At 56.0% G+C, this 14885-nt stretch overlaps 1 non-coding gene across 1 annotated transcript; it reads left to right on the forward strand.

Annotated features, from left to right (window-relative positions):
* Positions 1–3833: 3833 nt before the first annotated feature.
* On the forward strand, positions 3834–3905 carry TRNAA-UGC (transfer RNA alanine (anticodon UGC)). Its single transcript has one exon. It is a non-coding gene; the product is annotated as a tRNA-Ala (tRNA).
* The last annotated feature ends 10980 nt before the right edge of the window (positions 3906–14885 follow it).

Genomic DNA, 14885 nt, shown 5'->3' on the forward strand with positions numbered 1-14885 from the left:
AAGTCATGGCGTGCTGTTAGGGACAAGGGTTGTTTCAGGTGTGGTGGCCTGCTGCCCAGCAGCTGTGGAGATGGGGACTGGTCACTGAGCTAGCAAGCCAAGGTTGTCGCATATGAGGCCAAGCTCCGTTGCAAGAGGAGAGGGTGTGTGTGCCTTCTGCCCCCTGGCACAGTGCTCCCCTCCCACGCACAGGGAACACCTTCAGGAGCAACCTCCTGCACATCTGCCTGGGTATGGCCACAGCTGGTGGAGGGAAGAGAGCTCAAAGGGGAGGGCTGAAGTAGCTCAGCTGGGAAGAGGGCTCAAAGGGATGGGCCGAAGTAGCTCAGCTGGGAGAGCGTTAGATTGTCCCTGGTTCAAGCCCGGGCTTCGGCAATGGGGCCCTTGTCAATGGGATCCTTGTTGGTTCCCCTTGGCTCTTTTGCAGAGCTGCTCTGTCTTCTCCCAGCCTCCACCAACCCTGGCTGCATCCCACCCCACAGCTGGGGGGAGCAGGCAGCCAGGACCTAGCTGGATGGGGCTCACCCCTGCTCTGACACCTCCCATCCTGCCTTCCCTCATGTGTCTGTGCCCAAGGGAGGGGCTTGCTCATACCATGGGGGACCTCAAATGGTGGGAGAGGCATTTGGGTGCTGCACTGGTTCCAGATGCTGGTGGAGCTGGTCATGAGTCCCTCTCTGGGGGATCCCCCTTTGCCAGATGGGGCCTTCTGGCCTCTCCTGACCCTGCAGAGCCCATGGTGCCTCTGAGCTCCTTGGTTCAGCCTCCTCCCTTGGAATGACTCCACCTGGGATGGGCTCTGGTCTGGTGAGGCCCTGCTCCTCACCCACCCAGACCCACATGTGGTCCCTGGAGGTCTCCTGAGCTGTCCTGGAAGCTTCATGGTCCCCTCCAGGATGGGTGTGCACCATCAGCCCTGCTGCCTGGGGCAAGTCCCGGTAGAGAAGTTGGAGACCATAAGAGGGTAACACGTGCTTTACTGATGGTGGATGACTGAGGTCTCCAAGAGTCTCCTTGGGGCATCCTTGAGCTCCTCCTTCCTCATGCTGTGGATGAGAGGCTTTGCAGAAGCATTGAGAAGGGCAGAGCGCAACTACCCCCCACCCCTTATCTTAGGCCCCAGCTGACCACAAATAACTGACAGCACCCAGTGCTGACCAGGGGGAACTAAGAAATACTGGTTGCAACTGGTGAGGGCAGAATTGGGCATGAGATCAGCAAGAAGGGGTATATGTTCCCCAAGAGGGCATGAACTCTGCAAAAAGGTATATCTCCGCACCAAATATCGTAGGACCTGAGTCAAACTCCATGCCCATACATAGCGCTGCAGCCTAGAGCCCATAGAGCTCTCCTGCATGGCAGTGGGTTGCACGGTGGTGAATCTCCTCTTGAGCAGGGACGCCTCTGAAGGTTACTCTCCGGGAGTTAAGAGAACCTCTCACAAAAAAAAATCTTGGAAAGGTAAGAAACCGAGACTTGGTCAATAACAAATATGCAGTATGAGTTGCTTGCTATGACTGCACTGTATTGCTATCTTCAATAAACATGTTTGCAACAAATCCAGAGTTAATACCCTCCCTGCCCCATGACAATTCAGAAGGCCTTTTTCAGAGGAAACTTCCTTTTTACTTTTTTTTTTTTTTTAAGACTTTGCTCTAACCTTTTTCTGGGATACTAATAAAATAGTATCTTTCTTAAGAGAGAGAGTTTGTTGCTTTCTTTGGGGATCCAAAAGAACCATCATGTCCTGGTGCAAAGCAGGAGCACTGGCTGCAGGAGGCACTGGGCAAGAGGAGGAAGATAGATCCCAGGAGGATGAGGTGGATGTTTCAATGCAGTGTCTGGGGTGTCGCAAAAGGTCCCCCAAAGCTCAGCACAGTGGTAGTAGCCTGACTCGTTGTCAGTCTAGGCAGGATCCAACTTTGATGAAATGTCAGCGTGTCAGCATGCTCGTCTCTGGTAGGAGAAGGGAGAGAAACAGCACAGAGGGGCCTGGCTGCAGCCCCTGATGAACATGCCTCTGCATCAGCTCGGTCCTGCTGACAGAGCACAAGGCAGGGTAGAAATTCAATGATTCCTTGGGGTCTAGCAGGGAGGTTGAAAAGTGACAGTAAGACCGAATTCACAGCAGCCCCAGATCACCAATAGGCAGTCATGTTTGCTCTCCAAATTTACCTTCCTTTGCATTTCCTGAACATGCCCCACAGACTTGGCTTTTGTGTCCCCTCTCCTCTCTCTAGCAGCTCACAGCACAACTAGCTTGATGCTCCCCACTTGCCTCACCCAAAGCTACTCACCCATCAGGCTGCCCTGTCCAGCCCAGCTGCAGCACCTTGCAGCCCTCCATCCCTGCACAGAGGCAGAAGTGCTCCTGCAACTCCACAAGCTGCTTTGCTCCTCTTGCCAGCTCTTGCTGCTGCTGAACCCTGCCCTCCCATCGGCAGCTCAGCTGCAGCTGCAGCCCAGGACATCTTGCTCTGTCTCCAGTCTCAGCCTCTCTCCAGCCAACATGTCAGACCAAGGACTGAGCACAGACTGGACACAGAGCGCTGTGCTCTCCCCGGAGGTTGTTCCTGTGGTGGACGAAGGACTGGCCCTGCCATGGGGGGGACTCTGGCAGAGCTGTCTGCATGTCACACACATGTCTGAATTGCTTCCACATTCCCACACAGTGGCTGGAGCAGGGACTCATCCAGCCTCTCGCACTGCCCCATGGCACCGCACCTGCCTTTCTCCCCATTCTGTAACGAGGTGTACAGACACAACCACCCAGCATGGACACACACTCTTCCCCCTCCTGTCCTTCCCATCAGGGAAGAGCATGGCACCACCATTTCAGCTCAGCTTCAACAGGATGCTCGTGCATCCTTCATGCTGCTCTCCAGCTTCTCTGGCCATCTTACATAGTCCAGAAAGGAGGTCCCACAGCAACGGGCATGTCCCATCCAGCAGCAGATCAGCTGTCCCAGAGCCAGCTGCCCAGGGATGTAGCTCCAGAGAAGTTTGACTTTTGTTGTGACCAAGCACACGAGAGGAGCGAGCAAAAGGGGCTGTCCATCCAAGCAAGGTTAACAGCCAAACATGCTCCCCCGCTGTGCCACAGAGACGCCAGCATGGGGCTGTCCTGGAGCAGCTCTGGCCAGTGTCAGGACAGTCCCCAGTGCTGTGGGAATGGGAATGGGAATGTCCCTGAGCTCAGCCATGACCCCAAGCCCAGCCATGTCCCCAGCACCAAGGAAGGCGATGCTGCCCTTCACCCACTGCTGGGTGCTGGTGGGCAGAGCGGTGCAGGGGGAGGCCTGATGCCTGGCTGAGGGGCTGTGGGCAGTTCCCTGCCCACCATCAGCTCTGCCTGCTCCTCTGGCCCCTCCACCGTAAATGCAGGGGGCAATCAGAGCTGTGGGCACCTCACCCTGGGGAGGCCACTTCCCTCACCTTCTTCACCACTGCTGCTGCTGTTGGGGACAGAGATGATGCACACAGGAGTGCTGCATGGGGTGGCAGAGGGGACTCAGGAGAGGCATTTGCTCCTCTCCATCCACCCTCCCTGCGAGGGACAGAGCACGGGAGCAGCACCTGAAGCGAGAGTCTCCTGCTGCCCCCATTGACTGCAGAGCCATTGAAGAGGCAGTGCTGTGTGGTGCAGCCCCACTGCAGGAGCAGTGCCCAGCTGAGAGACCATCCCAACTTCCCCCACCCCAACCCGCAGCCCAGCAGGAGGGTTCCAGTGCTGTTTTGTGCTGCAGCTCTTGGCACCAGGGCACAGCAGGCCTGTGCTTGGCAAAGGGCACACCAGGGCACGAGAGGACATGCCAGCCCTCAGCAGGCTGCAAGGGGATGTAGCTCAGTGGAAGAGCACCTGCTTTGCATGCAGGAGGCCCTGGGTTCAATCCCCAGCATCTCCAGGGCTGCTTTTGGCCTGCATCTCCCTCCCCAAACTGGCCTGAAAGCTGACATCTAGCTGCATTGCTCCTCTACAGAAATGGGGGCCCTGTCCTCTGACAGGATGGCCTGTGGGGAGGGGAGCTCCCAGGGTGGGAGGTGACCATCTGAAATGACCTCCCGGGCAAGGGGAGAGGGAGTTAAAACTGACACTGAGGGGACATGGGCTATTGTGTCACTACCATTGCAACAACCTGATTGACCAGCAACAGGCAAACACGCAGAAGCTGTGAGGTCATCAAGTGCATCAATATGTCCTCTCAGGAGAGATCACTACCCTGCGGGACAGGAGGGGGTGGCATGTATGTGGTGGTAACAGGCCTGGATGGTACCTGAGAGGTTCTTTTAGCTGCAGCATCAGGATTGCCCTGGGCAGGCAGGAAGACCCTGTGAGGGCATCAAGTGCGTCAGATGCACCTGACCATGGGGCATGAGAGCTCAGCAGGAGGGGGGAGGGGAGGCAGGTGGAGGTGACCACTGCGGCCATTAACTGGTGACTTGCTACTGTCCCAGCAGCACCCAACCAGCAGCAGACGAGCAGGAACTGGGGTCACTGCAGGGAGGAGGAGCTGATTCAGCAGCTGGGGAGCCTCTTGATGGGCTCCAGTGACACTTGCAGGAACTAGGGAAAAATGAGAGATGGAGCAAACCCTCCCTGGCCCCCAGTCAGGGCCTTTTTCACATTCAAATGCCACAGGAGACTGTTGGGGAAGAAATATCACTACTGACAGTCTGTGTCCCCACCCAACCCCAAGTTTCTCCCCACAACTGTCTGCTCCCCCTTTTTCCTCATCGGCCTGATGAACCCCATGATGGTGCTGTGTCTTAAGCAGAAGGCACCCCTGCTCTATGAAGTACACGCAGCTAGACACACATGTTCTCCTCAATGACCACTATTTCCCGCCAAATTGCAGCCCTGCCTCTAATCTCTAGCTTACCCATCTTTGCAGAGAGAAAGAAGGGTCTCACAGGGTGAGCCTGGGTTCAAGGCACAGAAGAACTGCTGCTGCAAGCCTGGCCTGGCCAAGTTACTTGGCCCTCCAAACCAGTGGGGCTGCACCTCTATCCAGGAGCACTAGGAACACCAGGAACATCCAGGACAACCAGGCCTGGTTGTGTCCTCAGATGCCATCCCAGCAAGGATATGGAGGTGCTGCCAACACCTGCTGTCCAAGGGGCTGTGGAGGGCCCCATCCATCCCCTCATGGATGGACTGATCCTGAGGGATCACTGCTGCCAGCACCTGCGCTTGCAATTTGCAACTTGCAGCTATGTTTGTGATTTACAATTTGCACCTGCATTTGCAATTTGCACCTCAAGCCACCTGGTAAGGAAGAAAACCAGCATTTCTAGCTGACAGCCTCCCCTGTTGCCCTTGTTGCTTCTTGAAGGGCTCCTCACCTCCTCAGGGTACCCTGCAGTTCCCTGACATCTTGCAGTGCCCACCCTGACCCCATGCCTGCTGGGACACCTCACCTCAGTCACCCTGAAGGTGCCCAGCCACCAGTTCTGGGGCACATCAGAGCATGGAAAATCCAAATTTGACCTCGAGTAGGGGTGTTTGCACCAAGAAGGGGTCAAACACTGCGACCTGGGGGTTCCATCTTTGGAGACGTTCAAATCTCGAGCAGGCCAGCCCCCAGCCCCCCGCGTGACGGGCAGACATATGTGTATTTTGCTTCATACTTGGTACAAAAAAGGCTGCAAACACTCTCTTCTACAGCAATATTATGCAGCAGGCTGGAAGAAGGATGAACTTTTAATGTTTTCTCCCTAGCAAACGTGCATCTCCAAATTCACTTGAACTTTTCACTTTCAGTATTGCAAGGAAACTCCTAGACAGGGGTTTTGACCAATATGGGACTAACCCCTTTGAGTTATTCCCCTAAAAATACATCTAGCAATGCCAAAGGAGCAACTTTCCCAAAGTTCCTTTGCTTCTCTGAAGAGCTTCAAGCAAAGCCAGGAACCGGCAACTCCCATTTATCAATATTTATATACACATTTAATCTCTCTCCCTTTATAAATGTGAATATATGTATATATAACTAAATATCTGAACACATATTATGCATAGAGTGTCATAAATAGAGGCATTACATATAATGCTGCATTTTCACATAAATAAATGCAGTATATATTTGTACATATTTCTCCATTCCTCTCTCTCTCTCTCTTTCTGTATGTGCATATACTGTCTATATTGTATATAACTTTATATATTTTGATGCTTGAGGACTTCCTGAGGGACCACATGCCTGCAGGGGGCGGGGCTTCAGCCAGATGTTGGGGGGGAGCTAATGTCACCTCTTCTCCTGGGGTCGGGGGGGATGTCCTTTATTCCCCCCTCCCCATGCAAACCCCTCCCCTGTGAACAGGGGACCCAGGTGTCCAGGGGGGACCCAGGCACCCCAGTGTCGCTCCACAGCTGAGCCCCCTCCCACTCATGTAGGAGGGACCCAAGTGTCCAAGGCTCCCGGGTGGCTGGGGGCCCCGATTCTCCAAGGGACCCAGGCGCCCGAGTGCAGCCCCAATAGCTGTCCCCTCTCGCCCCATGCGCAGGGGACCCAGGAGTCCAGGCACCCCCCAAGAGCTGATCCACTGCCCTCCTGTATGGGGGAACCAGGCATTCAACTCCCCCCTTGAATCGCTCCCACACACACAGAAGGTCCAGGTGTCCGGGCAGGGGAGGGGGCAGCTCTTTAGTGCATGCATGCGATGTGACGTGTGTTACAAGTATGACATGTCCACAGCATCGCAAGCCCATCACACACGTCCTAAGCAGGTCCCAAATACCCCCTGGACCCCAAATACCCTCCACGGTCCCCAGAGTCCACCCATGTCCCAAACTGTTCCCCAGTGCCCCCCCAATGTCACCCGCACTGGTCCTGAGCATCCCCCACATCCTCACCCTGGTCCTCACTGTCCCTACATGTCCCCAGTGTCCCCTTCTCCATTCCCAGAGTCCCCATGTGTCCCCTGCACCCTCATGTCCCCTGAGCCCCCCTTTATTCCCCATTGGTCCCCAGTGTCACCCCGTGTCCCCCACATCCCCAGCCTGGTCCCCACGTGTCCCCACAAACAAATTCTGTTCCCAAAGTCCTCACATGTCCCCACTCTGGTCTCGAACATGCCTCTGTGACCCTCATATCCTCACCCTGGTCCCAATGTGTCTCCCATGTCCTCACCCTAGTCCTCTGTCCTCTATGTGTCCCCTATGTGTCCCCAATGCCCCCTCATGTCTCCCCCGTCCTTCCCCCAGTCCCCACATGTCCCCAGCGTCCCCACATCCTCATCCCAGTCCTTTCCCACACAAAGCCTTTCCCACCTGCCTCCCTCCCTGGCCATGGCCTCTTTGTATCTCAGCCTCATTCTTTGCCTGCCTGGAGCCTCCCTCCATCTTCTCCCCATCACTGGACATGCTGGTGGCTGCTCTGGCTCTTTGGTGCCTCTAGCCATGTATCCCCTCATCCACGGCATGAGGAAGGGGGAGCTCCAGGATGCCCTGAGGAGACTCAGTGGTTGCAACGTCAGAGCAATGGGCTGCCCTGCTGCCCTCACTAAAGACTCCAAATTTCTCTTGTTTCATCCCTGTGTTGAGTTTGTGTCACCTGTGGTGATCATGGTCTTGGACAACTGTTTCAGTTCTTCCCACTGCTCCAGAGATGTGAGCCCCATCGGCCCAACCTTCAGGCCTTCTGCAAATGTGCCATCACTGCGCTAGAGCTGGCCTCCAGAGTAGCACATCCTTAATGAAGGGTGATCTCCTTACTGCAACATCCGAAGATTTGGTGTGCCTTGTGCTCAGGACCAGCTCCCTGGGTTGGCACAACTTGGCGTCAGGGACCTCCTGCTCTTTGGCCTCTGCTCCTGCATGGCTGTCATGGGGACCAGCAGCCCCAGGGCCACACAGAAGTAGCTCAGCTGGGAGAGTGTTAGACTGAAGATCTAAAGGTCCCTGCTTCACGCCTGGGCTTTGGCAATGGTGTCCTTCTTGGTGCCTCATGGCTTTTTGCACAGCTGCTCTGTCTTCTCCCAGCCTCCACCAACCCTGGCTGTATCCCACCCCACAACTCTGGGAGGAAGCAGCCAGGACCTAGCTGGATGAGGCTCACCCTTGCTCTGACCCTTCCCATCCTGCCGTCCCTCATGTCTCTGTGGCCAAGGGAGCGTTTTGGTGGTACCATGGGTGACCTCAAATGGTGGGAGAGGCATTTGGGTGCTGTGCTGGATCCAGCCAAGTGGGGTTCCAAAAGGATGTCATCAATCACTCTCCAGTCTCACTGCCTTATCATGCTGGGTCCTCATGGCCTCTCCTGTTGAACAGGTTGATGAGAGATGTTGGGTTGTGGTGTCTCCATCCATGCAGATCTGCCAAACATGGCTGGACAAAGCCCTGAGAGACCCGCCCTAGTGTCCCGACCCAATATCTCGGGGGGGGCAATGGGTTTCGTTATGATCCCAAGGACCAGATTAAGACGCTAAAACCAGTTATATATCGTACAACCTTTTAACTTTATTTTCCATGGAGTGGGGAAAAAAGGTGGGGAAAGGCAAAGGGGAGGAGAGAGAGAAAGAGAGAGAGAGAAAAGGGGGAGAGAGAAAGAGATATTACCACCCGTGGATCCAGCGGCGTCCCATTGGTCCTCTTCACCCTGGGTGTAAATTTTAGCCATGCGTGTGCAGTAATGACAACTCGAGCAGGGTCCGACCCCAGGTTCCCGCTGAAAAGTTTGGAGCCAAATCAAGGCAAATTAAATAAATAAATTGTAATGACCTGCGTGCAGTGGTTACAGCTCGAGTTGGGTGCCTCTGAAGAGGGACCCCGAACAAAGAAAGCCCTGGGCAATTATAGCTTTTTCAAATTCAGTTTCCCACCCCTCATGCGGTAGTTCAGACCAATAGTAATTTTTGGGTCTGGGGTCTCCTGCTCCCTGTTGGGTCTCATCGTTGTTCCCAGGCAGGCTGCTTTTCTCCCTTATCTTTACTGTTGTGGTTTCTGCTGACAGATGTGTTTTGATCCCTTGGGTTCTGCCCTTCTTTCTCAAGGCCCTGACAAACAGATGTTGTTCCAGCAATTAGCACTGCCCCAGCAGTGACAGTGGGTGTTATCTTCCAAGGTCCTGACGAAGAGGATATAATCCAGACTGCACCCCCCCCCCCCCAATTAAGACTGTTTCAGCAGTGAGGGGAGGCTTTGTTTCCCAGGGTCCTGGCGCCCAAGCAGGCCTCACTTCAAAGCCTTGACATCCTCCCTCCCGGAGTGTGACGCATAGGAATGCAAACTGCTTGTAACTCCCTTATCTTTCCAGTCTGCACCAGCTCTGGGGCCCTTCTTCACTGAACTAGGGAGCGCGGCCTATGGCTTCAGCAAATTCAGCTACTCATGCTAAGCAAGTTTTATAAAAGTTGTGCTAAGTGGCAATAATTTACAGTCCAGGTGCCAAACTCTCTGCCCGATCGTGCCCTGGTTTGGTGCAAGCTCGGTGTGTCCCAGGTGGTTGCAGCAGCTCAGTCCTGTTTCCGTCGGGAACAGATGGCTTGGTCGGGGTACTGGATTGCTTGCACCTTATGTACCAAGAAATGTTAAAGGCAAAAGTTCACTCATCTGTCCGCCACAGACGCCTTGGACACAGGCTGCTGAGACACACCCACCACCCCCCCAGCAAGGGCTGGGGCAAAGGCCAACCCCCCAAACTCCCCAGGGCACGTGGCAGGACATGCCCCGTGGGCAGCAGGGTACCTGACAGTGCAGCTGCAGCAGCAAGCTCTCAGGCCACAGCCAGGACACGCGCAACACAAACAGCACACCTAGGAGAGGACAACAGCACTTTGCTTTTATTGTGTGCATGCAGGCACAGATGACAAGGGGCAGCTCCTCATGGCACCTCCAGCCTGCAGCCTTTCCAAACACAGTGTGCTGTCTTGCACAAGCCAGAACACCCCAAGAACGTGGAAGCAAGGGCAGGCCCTGAGCTCCTGCGACAAACTTGCCCCAGGGCAGGCAGAGACTGAGAGCTGCAGGGCACAGCTGGTGTCTTGCTGCTGCAAGAGCAGGCAGCCACTGGCCTGCAAGGGCCCAGAGGAGCCTTGGCAATGGGCCCTGCTCAATGCTGCAGAGGAAGGCGAAAAACCCCCAGGCACTGCTGCCAATGTGTCCTGGGGGAAAATTCCTTCCTGACCCCAAAGCTGGCGATCGGCTCTTCCCTGGGCATGTGAGCAAGGCCTGCCTGCCGGCCAGCCCTGGGAGGCTTCTCACACCCACCAGGGCATCAGGCACCAGCGCTGCCCAACCCCTTTCCTCTCTCAACCTGCAGCCACCTTAGGGGCTCCAGAGAGTGGCCAAAAAAACCCCCCAAAGACTAAAACAAATATAACCAAACACAGACCTGACAGAGCTGGGGGGAAAGAAATCTTTCCCGCGCCCTGCAGGAAACCGCCAGCTGCTCCAGAGGGTTGGCGGAGAGGTATGACACTGAGGAGAACCACCTGGAACATCCTCACATCCCATCGCCTGCATTTCCTGGCTGCTGCATCTGGCGCCGAAGCAGATCTGCATGGGGAGCTTTGGAAGGGTCTTTGGCTGCCGAGAAGGCATGTCCTTGTTCTTTGCAGGCCCTTGAGTTCACTTTTCCCACTGATCTGCAGCTGGAAAGGCCTGGTGCCCTTGGGCATCTCCAGGCGTGTGGGGGTCTTCTCGTGCCAGCAAGGGCTTGGTCCAGTCTCTGCAGGACAACAGCTACATCCAGCTTTGAATCCAAGCCTGCTCGGAGCATGACTTGGATCAGAGCACCTGCAGAGAACTCTTGCGACGGAAATGCTTCCACGATCCAATGGCTACACAAGGGCTGAATCAGCTGTGAGATTCAGCCCCTTGCCTTCCCATCAGGAAATGCCTGGGCACAGTCTCCGCTCCCAGAGGAATGGCTGCTGACAGTGGTGGGAGGTGTCCCTTCCATTGCCCACAGCAGGCCTGCAGAGGCCAGCAGTGCCCAGCAGCACACCACGAGGACAGGAAGAAAGCCTTCAAGCCTGCTTGCCTTGACCTCCTTGGGTCCGCTCAGCTGACGGGGCTTGGAAGAGACCTGCGGCTGGCAGATGCTGACCTCCCTCCGCTTTCCGGAGAGGGAAAACACTGTGAAAACATTGCTGTGCCTTGGGATTGCTCTCTCCGTCTTTGGAGGCGTCCCAGGCAGAAGAGGAACAGCATCAGCAGTCTTGCTGAGGCTCAGACAAGCCAAAGGCCCAATCTGAGAGCAGGTGCTGGCCACTGCAGCAGCACTCTCTCCCCCCAGGTAGCTGCTGCCCAACAAAAGCCCTTGCTGGCACAGGCCCTTGTCCCAGCAGGCTGCAAGCACTTCCTCTGAAGAAAGAAGGCTATTGGTCCACAAGCAGCAGGCAACCTCTTCTCTGCCCGTGCTGCTGCAACCTGCCAGCGGTGCAGGCAGACGCGAGACGCCAAGCACAGGCAAGGAGAACTGGCACCTCTGAGAGTCCCTTGTCCTCGGGGGAACATTGGTGCCGTGATGGGGAAGGGCCGCCTGCTTCCCAGTTCCAGCAGCTCTGCGAGGCTTTGCCAGGGAGCTTGGACTTCCCCTCTACATCAGGCTCTCAGCAGTCCTCATCCCAGGCAGCCATTTCCTGAGGCTCTTTCAAAGAGCCCTCTCTCCTGTCACAGGTCAGGCAATGAGGGCCACTGCGCTCAGCAGGCCAGCAAAGGTGCTGCACATAGGGCAGTTGCCACAGGCCAGGTCGTGGCCACATGCCACGAGCATCAAGAACTGCTCTAGGTCATTTGACTGAAAGCACACACACAACACTGCCTCACCACACGCATCCTAATACCCATTGCTGACTCCTGCCACCACATTGAGTCCTGCAATGAGCCAGCAGATTCCTGGGCACTGGAACCTGCATTCCAGTGGTGGCAACAAGGGCCAGGAAATGGCTTCAGAAAGAATGAGATGGCGGCTATCTTTTTGGAGTCTATGGAAGAGCTGCGTTTCCCTCTCGGGAAGAGCAGTGGAAGGGAGCTCTCCCTGGGCAGCTGGAAGCGCACAATAGCCCTGCGTGACACTCAGCAGGCAAGCACACTGCAAGAGCAGGATTTGGAGAGACACGCGGGCACAGGCAGCCTCTCTGATTTGCTGCCTTGTCTGCCTCCTGTTAGCTGGAGGAAGGGAGCGCTCCACAGTCAAATCCCGCACAGCTCCTGCAAACGCCCAAGCAGACTTCCTCCAGCCCTGCGCAGTGCACTGCCTCCAAGCTCTGCACTAGCACCACAACACAGCACCGCACACTTCAACCTCAGCATGGCCCTCCCCGCTGACCTCTCCTGCAAATGCCGCTGCCACAGCTCCCAAGATGGAGCAGCCCCAAGACAATTTCCACCATGCCCCTTGAGGGCCTGACAACCACCAGATGCCTGAGGTCACGGCAAGCTTTCAGAGGACACCTCCAAACACCTAGCAGCACCCCCGGAGTCAGCACAAGGCAGAACACAGCCAACCTGGGAGCTCCACAAAGGCAGGGTTTTCTCCACCCCAAAAGCACAGGACAGCTTCGCTTTTGTCTCAGCACTGCTGAAGCTGATGCAGCCTCCTCAGAAAGCTCCCGATGCAACACCAATGGCCACCACAAAGGGAGAAGCAAGGGCAGCAGGGGTGGAGCAAGAGGCAGGCAGAGCTTTGTCGCACTGCATGGGAGAGTGTTTGGGCCAGCACCAGGCTACTCGGTTGCCTGCAGTCTCTTGCCAGTGGGACGTGCAGGCCAGTGCGGCCAGAGAGAGGGCTAGGGCTTTGGGGAGCTCATGTCTCCCTTGTGGCCTGAGTAGGCTGCAGAGTGGTGCACAGTGCCAGCAGCTGGGCAGCAGTGACCTCCTGGCAGGTGGAGGGGGGGGTGTTGGAGGGGAGGGGCGAGCTCAGTTGTTCTGGGCACCAGAGCGTGGCCCCGGGCCACGGCTGCAGGCCCATCTTCCGCCCTGCCGCACAGCATCAGTGCCAGGGCCCTAGCCGGACTTCTTCAGGCACAGAACAGCAGCAGGTCCAGCAAAGAAGGGCTCTCTCTTCTCAACATGGCTTCAGCAGAAGCACAACCTCTGGAAGCTTACACAGTGGCTCCTGTGGCTGTCAACACTACGACCATGCCCTGAGACAGCTGCTGCCAGGCCTTCCAGCTGTTGGCGTGTGCAGGTTGAATCATGTCTGCCTAGGATTTTCCAAAAGGCTGGCCTCTAAACCTCCTCTCTTTAATAGGCTCCTGAAGCAAGCCATTTCTGACTGCCAAACTGGGAGCAGGCTTCTTCAGGACAAAGTTGGGGGACAGCCAGCTGTGGGCTTAGCTGCCTGTGTGGGGTGCAACTGCAAGGCAGCATTCCCATGAAAGTCTCCGAGGCCAATGCAGGTGACCAGCGATTGAGAAGCTGTTGTCTCAAGCAACCTGGCCAAGCACAGATGAAGAGGTTCACCTGTCTGATTGAGAAAGCCTTTGGGAGCAAGAGTTCGGTGTCTCTTTGTTTGTTTGTTTGTTTTTTCCTTGATAGCAGCAAGGAGAGGAAATGGCAGTTAGCAAGGCTCTGGAAGTGCAAAGGCTGGAGCACTTTCTGGAGTTGGAGTCTGTAGGAAAGCTGCCATTTCTAAGCGTCTTGAGCAGCGCTGGGAAGGCTTGGCATAGGCCTGGTTTACTGCAGTCAGCCTCTCTACTAAAGCTAGCACTCAGCGCCCCTCGCAGCTCGGCAGGAATTTGCTGAGGCCTTGCACATACCCCACTGTCTTCTTGTGTGCATGCCACCTTGTTCAGCAGCTACTTGCACAACTCTGCAAGAGTTGGACAAGACCTCGTCTTGGGCATGCCTAGTTTCTTGGCAGGAGACTGACCTTGAGAGGTGCAGGCCCATTTTCTCACTCGAGCTTTGACATTGGCAGGCCGCAGCAAGGGCCAGCTGCTCCCTCAGCTGCTGCTGGGAGCTGGGAGCCAAACACAGTCCCACGGCTGCCATGGCAGCGATGTCCCCAGCCAGGACCCCATCCCACAGTAGCCACCTGAGGTGAGCGAGGCAGGCCCAGAGATGGCAGCCCGCTTCAAGCAAGAGTCCAGATCCTCAGGCGTGCTCGTGGGGATGAGACAGGTGCAAGGTCAAGGCAGGAAACCAATGCACAGGTCAAGGTCAGCATGGGGTCTGACAATGGTTCCAGTGTTGTTTTCTGCTGCAGCTCTCAGCACCAGGGCACAGTAGAAATGTGCTTGGCAAAGGGGATGTAGCTCAGTGGAAGAGTGCCTGCTTTGCATGCAGGAGGCCCTGGCTTCAATCCCCAGCATCTCCAGGGCTGCTTTTGGCTTACATCTCCCTCCCCAAACTGGCGTGAAGCCTGGTATCTAGATGCATTGCTCCTCTACAGAAAGTGGGGTCTTGCCCTCTGACAGGATGTGCTGTGGGGAGGGGAGCTGCCAGGGTGGGAGGTGACACTGCCATTGCAACAACCTGCTTGACCAGCAACAGGCAAACACGCAGGAGTTGGGAGGTCATCAAGTGCATCAAAATGTCCTCTCAGGAGAGATCACTACCCTGCGGGACAGGAGGGGGTGGCATGTATGTGGTGGTGACAGGCCTGGATGGTACCTGAGAGGTTCTTTTAGCTGTAGCATCAGGATTGCCCTGGGCAGGCAGGAAGACCCTGTGAGGGCATCAAGTGCATCAGATGCACCCGACCATGGGGCGTGAGAGCTCAGCAAGAGGGGAGGCAGGTGGAGGTGACCACTGGGGTGTCACTGATGAATCGCTACTGTCCCAGCAGCACCCAACCAGCAGCAGATGAGCAGGAACTGGGGTCACTGCAGGCAGGAGGAGCTGATTCAGCAGCTGGGGAGCCTCTTGATGGGCTCCAGCGACACTTGCAGGAATCAGGGCAAAATCAGAGATTGAGCAAACACTCCCTGGCCCTTGG

The sequence above is a fragment of the Dromaius novaehollandiae genome, chromosome 21, assembly GCF_036370855.1.
Source record: "Dromaius novaehollandiae isolate bDroNov1 chromosome 21, bDroNov1.hap1, whole genome shotgun sequence".
NCBI lineage: Eukaryota > Metazoa > Chordata > Aves > Casuariiformes > Dromaiidae > Dromaius > Dromaius novaehollandiae.